The 9564-nt window shown below is 35.6% G+C and overlaps 1 pseudogene; it reads left to right on the forward strand.

Moving 5' to 3' along the window:
• The first annotated feature begins 549 nt into the window (after nucleotides 1-549).
• On the forward strand, nucleotides 550-8975 carry LOC148589825 (glutamate receptor 2.9-like; annotated as a pseudogene).
• The last annotated feature ends 589 nt before the right edge of the window (nucleotides 8976-9564 follow it).

Consider the following 9564-nt stretch of genomic DNA (forward strand, 5'->3'; position numbering starts at 1 on the left):
ATTAAAATATCAATTATTTTAAAAATTAAAAGAAGCAAGAATCGAAAAATTAAATTATTTAATTTATTTTCTATTATAATCTTTTTAATCGAATATGTTAGGGGTCCACAATTTCTATGAAAGAGGCAGCGCCGACCCCTAGCTTTAACTTCCTCTGTCACCAGTCATCTCTCTTCTAAGTCTTCTTCTATAAGAAAATAGGCAAGCAAACAGAGTTGCAAGAAACGTGCGCAATTCTTCATCACAGATTCACATGCCAACATGATGGAATTTTGCCACCATTTAAGAACGACCCAGCGACAAGTCTAAGTTGTAGATTACAAACTGCTAGCGTGCACTGTACGTAACCGAGTAATTAATTAATGTTGTCTTCTAGCAAACCAAGTCAAAGAAATGAACTTTCACGCCCAGTTTCCTACCAATTTCCTTCGTTTTCCTAGAAACCAATCACATTGATTTAGTTTTAGTTTGATAATCAGCAAGAAACCAGAAAAACCCATTAAAACCGGAATCAGTACTGATTAACTCGCTATACCAAAATTTCCCGCAATGGCTTGGTCAGTTGTAATGGTCAGCAAAATCTCAAGATCATCAGTACTACTCTTTCTTGCACTCGTCTCTTTTCTTTTCGTTCTCTACCATGGAGGTGAAGCCGCCATTGCTAAAGAAGTTATGAATATAGGTGCTATCATTGATGTTAATTCCCGCATAGGCAAAGAAGAGAAAATCGGCATGGAAATTGCGGTTCAGAACTTCAACAAAAAGTCCAAGACTCACAAACTCTCCCTCTCTATCCAGCATCCTCATAGAGTAACTTCTATTGGTTAGTATATCTCTAGCTATTTATTACCAATTCTATTACATTTTAAATCATGACTTTTCAAAAATTTGAGCCGAAAAGAAAGATGTAAATTTATTAACTTAATCATTACTTTAACGAGAATATCTTAATTCTGATTGCATGCAGCTGAAGAGATGATTAAAGAGAAGAAGGTGAAAGTGATTATCGGCATGCACACGTGGCAGGAAGCAGCTGTGGTAGCCGACATGGGAAATGAATCTCAAGTTGCTGTTATTTCATTTGCAGCACCCGCCGTTAACCCATCGCTGATGCAACTCCGTTGGCCTTTCTTAATACAAATGGCTAAAAATGGTTCTGAAGAAATACAATGCATTGCTGATATTGTTCAAGCGTACAATTGGAAAAGGGTCGTGGCGATTTATGAAAATGAACCCTATGCCGGTGATTCTGGGAAGTTGGAACTTTTGTCGGAGGCTCTCCAAAATGTGGGTTCGGAGATTGAGTACCGTTTGGTTCTTCCACCATTTTCTTTTCTCTCTGATCCGGTAAGAGTCGTCCAAGAAGAGCTTGATAAGCTACTGCAAATCCAATCTCGGGTTTTCATAGTTCTTCAGTCATCATTAGAGATGGTGACTCATTTGTTCAGAGAAGCTAAGCCGATGGGACTTGTAGGGATGGACTCGGCATGGATAAGTGCAGAAAGCATTACAAATTTGCTGGATTCTGTTAACAACTCCGTTATTTCCTCCATGGAAGGCGCGTTGGGAATCAAGACCAACTATTCTGAGATCAGCAGGCATCATCATTTTTATTCCCAGTTCCGGAATAATTTCAGAAGTGAATATCCGGAAGAAGATAATTCTGTGCCTGGAATTTATGCCCTGCGAGCATACGACAGCATTGGAATTGTTATAAAAGCGATGCAGAAAATGGGAAGTCCAAAGATGTTGTTAGAGAAGATGTTATCAAGCAATTTCTCTGGTTTAAGTGGAAAAATACGTTTCGAAGAAGGCCGGCTGTCGGAGACTCCGATGTTGAGGATCGTAAACGTGATTGGGAAGAGTTACAAAGAAATAGATTACTGGAAAACAAAGTATGGGTTTTCGGAAAACCCAGCTGACATAGTAGAAAAAGAGAAAAATGGAAGTAGTAATATTGCTGATAGAGCTAGAAGATTGGCTGGTCCAGTAACTTGGCCTGGGAACTTACAACATCGTCCTCCGAAAGGTTGGGAAATGCCGACAAATGCGAAGCCACTGAAGATTGGAGTTCCGGGGAGAACAACGTTCGAGAAGTTTGTGAAGGTCGAGTATGGAGAGACACCGAATCAGAACAAATATGATGGTTTTTGCATTCAAATTTTCCATGAGGTGCTAAGCCTTTTAGAGTATCATCTGCCTTACGAATTGGAGCCCTACAATGGCACCTACGACGACCTGGTTCAACACGTCTATAACAAGGTAACAACTTCACATATATATTAATATTCCCTTGAAAATAGGTTTATTAATAAAATTTATATTCTTTTTTAGGTTTTTTTTTTAACAGTTTTTTATTATTATTATTTTTTTTATGAATAAAATTTCATTCCAACACAAACAAAACACCAAAACACACCAACAAAAAAGTTAGAACTGAGTTCTTTACTTCAGACAACGAGAAAGCTTGTTATATATATTCTGCATGTTAAGTTATATATTAGTGTTATTTTGGGCGTCATATATTGGTACATGTGTTGCATAGTATTTAGTACATAAAAACTTATATTTTTTGGTTAAAACATCACGCAGCGTAAACAACTAATTGTATGTTTAATAATAGTTTTGGAAAGTGGTTTTTTTGTTTGTTTGAAAAAATGTATTTTCATGTGATATTGATAGATGAGAATCTATAAATCAAATTAGTTTCCAACAGGAGATTATGGAAATAAAATTTTTATAGACTTTTTTGTTTATATTGATTTCCCCAAGCCACGTTGAGGTGACTTCATATTTGCCAAATTTCCACTTGCCACCTTAATTTCTTACCTAGCTAGTGGACCTAATAGTCAAAATCACCTTCTCTCTCTCTCTATGACGGAAACGACTAGCTTGTGTGTTTGATAATAGTGTGGCTAGCTAAATCTTTCTAGTCTTTTTAATTTTTTGAACTAAAAATTAACCTCGATCTACACCTATATTTTCCAAAATATTCCTATGATGTGAATTTTTTTAATTTTTTTTATTATTATTATTTTCTAAAAAGTGTTATTATTATTAAGAGTTTGACAAAATTTTCAAAACCTCTTTTCCATTTTCAAATATTAGTTACATATAGATTTTCAGATATAACCTCCACCATCGGTACATTTTTCAAAACAAAACGCATATATAACTCTTCTCACAAATCACTATCAATAAATAAAACACAAGGCATTTCTCAAAAAATAATTAAACATACACCCAAATTTTTAGGTGTGGACTTTCCTTGTTATATATTAGAAAAATTAAAAAAACTGTATAAAAAAATTAATAATAAAAAAATTAAAAAAATTAAAAAAATAAAAAAATAAAAAAAAACAACTTGCATATGGTGGTCGGCCACCCAGTGATGGCGGAACCGATTTATTAGGCAGCCTCGCAGTGGTGGCTGCCAAGGCTATTCGACTATCTCTTGGTGGCTGCCAATGAGCTACTTGTTTACCTAGTGTGAGTAACAGGGGTACTCAGCTGCCATGCATGTGGTGGTTGTCAGGGTCGTGGTGGTTGTCAGGTCACCACCACGTTAGTTGTTGCCACCATTGAGCAGCAATCTTTTTCCTTTTCTTTCTTTTATAAGCTTAGAAATATTTCTTAATTTTTTGTTTTTTCAAAACACCCCTCAAAACTTTACCCAAGCAATTTTCTTTTGGTGGATTTCACATCCAACACTTTTTTCAAATGTGATCCTCACCAAATTGAATTAACAATTTGGTTAGAATATTAATCACCAAATGTATATATTCATTAATTACCTAGCATTTAGTTAGAAGATTCCGAATCTGTATCAAATTGGAGCTTAATTATAATGTAGCTATAAGTTCCATAAATATATTGGACGGTCCAAATAATAAAGAAAGTCAAAAAAAAAAAAAATCAATTGTGGACCCAGGGAATCTTAATTAATTTTTCCACAGTTTTTACTTAATAATTAAGCATATCAATTCTTGTCATTATTTATTGATTGAATATTAGGCCGTATGAAAGGGAAAAAGATCATTTCTAGTCCATTTTGGACCGGAGAATATCGAGTTAATGGTCAAGATTTCTTATAAGAAATGTAAGGGCTACAAATTGAACACATGTTCTTGTAATAAAAAAAATAATAAATTATTATTAAAGTTTAATAAAAAAAACAACAATATTTAAAGTCATAGGGCTAGCCGGACCACCCCATTGAGGTGACCAGCCACCCCATTTTTAACCACCTAGACTGGGGTGGCCGAAGCCACCTCGGTGGCCCTTGGGGGTGATTCGGCCACCCCCAAAGGCAAACCCAATTTTTTCATTTGGGTTTGTCTTTGGGGGTGGCCAAACCACCCCCAAGGGCCACAAGATGGCTTCGACCACCCCAGACCGGCCCTTGGGGGGTGGCCGAACCACCCCAAGGGCCTTGGGGGTGGTCAAGGCCAACACTGTAATTTTTTTTTTTTTTTTTTTTTTTTTCATTTGACCCTTCGGGTGGCTCGGCCACCCCCAAGGGCAATCGGGGTGGCATCGACCACCCTAGACCAGCCGATCTGGGGTGGTTGGCCACCCCAGTGGTTAAAAATGGGGTGGCCGGCCACCCTATGGCTTTTATTATTTTTAATTTTTATTCAACTTTAAATAATAGTTTTTTTTTATTACAAGGATAGGTGTTTCAATTTGTGGCCCTTAAATTTCTTATAAGAAATTTTGGCCATTAACTAGATACCCGTCAGTCCAAAATGGACTGAAGGGGATCCTTTTCCATATCAAAGGAATTTGGAGGACTTTTCTCTTTGTCCATTAACTAGCATATCATTATTGTCATTATTTATTGATTGATTAGGTTATGAAAGGAATTTGGAAGACTTTTCTCTCTCTCTCTCTCTCTCTCTCTCTATATATATATATATATAGTCTTTTTAATTTTTTGAACTAAAAATTAACCTCTACACCTATATTTTTCAAAATATTCCTATGGTGTGAAATTTTTAAAATTTTAATTTATTTATATTTTTCTAAAAAGGGTTGTGGCTTGAAAAGTTTAATGTTTTGAATTGTTTATTAAGAGTTTGACAAAATTTTCAAAAACTCTTTTCCATTTTCAAATATTAGTTACATATAGATTTTCATATGTAACCCCCACCATCAGTACATTTTTCAAAACAAAATGCATAACTCTTCACACAAATCACTATCGATACATAAACGCAAGGCATTTCTCAAAAAATAACTAAACATACACCCAAATTTTTAGGTTTAATTTTTTAGGTGTGGACTTTCCTTATTATATATTAGAAAAATTAAAAAAACTGTTAAAAAAAAAAAAATAGCAACTGGCATGGTGGTGGTCGGCCACCCAATGATGGCGGAGCTGATTTATTAGGCAGCCTTGCAGTGGTGGCCACCAAGGCTATTCGACTGTGTCTTGGTGGCTGCCAGTGAGGTACTTGTTTACCTTGTGTGGTAATAGGGGTATTCAGCAGCCATGCACATGGTGGTTGTCAAGGTTGTTCAACAGCCTCGTGGTGGCTGTCATGGCTGTCAGGTCACCACCACATTAGTTGTTGCCACCATGGAGCACCAATCTTTTTCTTTTTTCCTTCTTTTATTTGCCTAAAAATATTTCTTAATTTTTTGTTTTTCCGAAACACCCCTCAAAACTTTACCGAATCAATTATTTTTGTTTTTTGTTTTTTTGGGTAAAGTTTATTTAACTCCTTCAAACTACTACCCCAATGATAATCTACCTCCCAAATTATCAATTACGACAATTTACAGCCCAAACTACTAAAACAATGACAATGTACCCTAAATTTTTTAAAAATGATGAAATTACCATTACTAAAATAAAAATAAAAATACTAAATTTTAATTTTTTTTTCAAATTTTTAAAGGTATTTTTGTCTTATTGAAAATTCTATAGGGATAATTTTGTCATTTTGCTAGCATTCAGGAGTACATTGTCATTGTTTTGGCAGTTTGGAGGGTAAATTATCGTAATTGATAGTTTAAGGGGTAAATTATCATTAATTGGGGTAGTAGTTTGAGGGGGTTAAGTGGACTTTACCCTTTTTTTTTTCAAATGTGATCCTCACCAAATGAATTAACAATTTGGTTAGAAGATTTCGAATCTGTATTAAATTGGAGCTTAATTATAGTGTCGCTATAAGTTCCATAAATATATTGGAAGGGATTTGGCTTACATGCTGTTATTAAAATAACAGCATGTATGGTGTAGTTGAATCAACGGTCAAGATTGAATTTTTCAAAATCTCTTTTTCATTTTCTCTCTCTTATTAAATGCTTATAAAAGTAAGTCAACTTTAAAATTCAATCTTGACCGTTGATTCAACTACAGCATACATGTTGTTATTAAAATAACAGCATGTAAGCCGGATCATATTGGAAGGTCCAAATGAAAAAGAAAGTCAAAACAAAAATAAATAAATAAAGAAATTTTGGACTCAGGGAATCTTAAGTTTTCCACAATTTTTACTTAATAATTAAGCATATCATTATTAACATTGTCATTATTTATTGATTGATTAGGGTATGACAGGAATTTGGAGGACGTTTCTCTTTGTCTATACATTAACTTTTTTTTTTTTTTTTTTGGAAAAACTGAATATCTTATTCCATAAATCGTTCAAAAAAAAAAAAAAAAAAATACAATCAAAGAGGAGGTAAAGTTTCCTCTCTCTTTATAATATTATAGATACACGGGGGATTTCATTCCTCCACCTAATCTCTACGACATGCTTGATGGCCTCCTTGGCTAAGCCATGCACTGCAAAATTACCGTCTATATATTAACTAGTTGGTCCTTTTAGAGCGATAGAGTAGCATCTAGGAAGAGCAATAAATCTTTATATATATATCCGCACGAGGAGAGGGAAATGAGACAGATATGAATTAGTGACCTTCACCTTCACTTCATGAGGCGTTGCCTCTAACCAATTGAACTACCATTCAAGAACAATAGTAAATCTTTGACTAGCTAAAATGAAAACGTTATTTTATATGAGTTTGCAATAAATTAATTAATTAAACTTGTTTTTTTTTTTTTTTTCTTTTATATATGTTTGCAATTTGTTTGTTTCTGATAAAAGATATTTTTGCTTGTCGTGTGGGAAAAAACACAATGGAAGTCATATGATGCTCTGATCGGCGACATTACCTTACTAGCCGGCCGAATGCAACAAGTTGATTTTACAATGCCGTTTGCGGAGTCAGGTTTGTCTATGATTGTTCGGGCAAAACCGGAAGCATCGGCATGGATGTTTATGATGCCCTTCACGGTGGGAATGTGGGTGGCGACTGGCGGCATCTTGATATACACAATGCTCGTGGTTTGGTTCCTGGAGCGTCAATGCAATCCAGAGTTTAATGGCTCCTGGAAGAACCAAATTAGCACTGCGCTTTGGTTCACCTTCTCCTCTCTCTTCTTTGCTCATAGTAAGTATCAAATTTCTATATATATATATATAGTTTCTGGTTTGGGAATGTTTTAGATGAAAGATTTTAAAGAGTGTAAAAAGCAAAGCTAAACATTTACAAGTCCTAACTCACAATAAACTATATTGCTTTAAAATAAGTAATAAGTGGGTGTATACACTAGTGTATATGCTCTAGTAGGGCACGAAGTACCAAACACACGTGCATGACGATATGAGGGTTTGATACTTAAATATAAACTACTCACCGACTTTAGTATGGGGGTTTAGTATTGATTTGTAGTGATATGGGGGTTTGATACTTAAAATAGTTTGATACTTAAGTTCTGTTATTTAGGTGCGTGACGATATGGGGGTTTAAGTTCTGTAATTTCAACTGATTTATTTTATAGTTATATTTAAGTATGAAGGGTCATTTAGACACACGTGCGTGACGAAATGGGGGTTTGATATTTAAGGAAAGCAACTCAATAACACGTCTCATTTCATTTTTTGTTTTGCTTGCGACTTGAAAGCACTCATAGCACGTGGTGATATATTGCAGGGGAAAAAATACACAGCAACCTGAGTCGTTTGGTGATTGTACTATGGCTCTTTGTGGTGTTGGTCCTGACATCAAGCTACACCGCTAGCCTGTCTTCAATGCTGACAGTTCAACGGCTGCAACCCAAAGTTACAGATGTAGAGTGGCTAAAGAAGAACAACTTGAAAGTTGGTTGCGATGGTGATTCATTTGTAAGGACATACCTGAATAATGTGCTTCTCTTCAAGACAGACAACATATTGAATGTCACCAGCGAATATCTCTGCTGCCTTTCTTGAACTCCCATACAAGAAAGTTTTCCTCAATAAGTACTGCAACGGCTACATTGGCACCAGACCCACCACCAGATTTGGAGGATTGGGCTTTGTGAGTAGCAACTCATGAATCTTCAACTTCTTTATAATCCAAATCCGCTCCTTCTTTTCTGCAGAAAGTAATAAAATTATTTTCTTTTCTCTCTCTCTATGCAGGTATTCCAGAAAGGCTCTCCAATAGCGAGGGATTTTTCGAAAGCCATTCTTATTCTATCAGAGAATGGTAAGTTAAAGGTACTGGAGGACGAATGGTTGACTCCCACGGACGAGTGTTCAACCAACATAACTTCCAACAGCACTCAAACCCTGAGCCTCCAAAGCTTTTGGGTGCTGTATCTGATATCCTTTGTCACTTCCACCATTTGTTTCTACTATCACTAAATTTCTCACCAATAAATCGTCAGAAACATCAGCATGCATACGAAGGAAATGTAGCTCCAGATGATGGAAGTGTTTGGAAGAAGGCAGTTAGAATAGTAGGATACTTTCATATCAAAAGTCCAAGAACAACTCCAACCTTAGCGGACGCATCGGATATAAATGCAGACACAACAGATCATATAAATAATTGTTCTTCTGAGACTCCGGAGCCTGTCTGAGTCCTCCCCACCAGCTGAAATAGAAATGCTACGAACTCCTAACAGTAGGAAATAGGAAGACTCAGATTAATTTTTCATGTGCATAGTTGTAATGCAAGCTCTGTTAAAATGTTTATTCTGTATATGCACAAGTGTTGGCCAGGAACCAGTATATTATTTAAAATTGAGTAAATATATTTGTTAGATTATATGTTGTTCCACGTGGATTATGTATATGTACTGTTTATATTATTGGTGTATAATATTTATAATTATGTCACTACCAAAAAAAAAAAAAATAGTAACGTTTGAAATAGAGGCATGCATTTTAATCAAACGTGTCATATGGGGACGTTTTACTGTGCAAACGACCTTACTAAAAATTAAGAATGCTTTTACAATAAAATGCCACTTTTTTGTATAAGCCCTTAAAAATGGGTGTTTTACTGTACAAGCGCCTCCACTATAAAGTGGGGGCGCTTGTACAGTGGAACACCCCCTAATAAGGGGGCGTTCCACTAGGGCAAGTGCCCCATTTGAGAACACAGGGGTGCTTGCCTGGTAGGCGCTCCTAAATATATGTAACATGATCAGTTTTACCCTCCAATTAAGTAGAATGTTATAGATTGTAAAAATATTGTGTTTTTTGCATGGTTTATTTGGAA

The sequence above is a fragment of the Corylus avellana genome, chromosome 1, assembly GCF_965113065.1.
Source record: "Corylus avellana chromosome 1, dhCorAvel1.hap1.2, whole genome shotgun sequence".
NCBI lineage: Eukaryota > Viridiplantae > Streptophyta > Magnoliopsida > Fagales > Betulaceae > Corylus > Corylus avellana.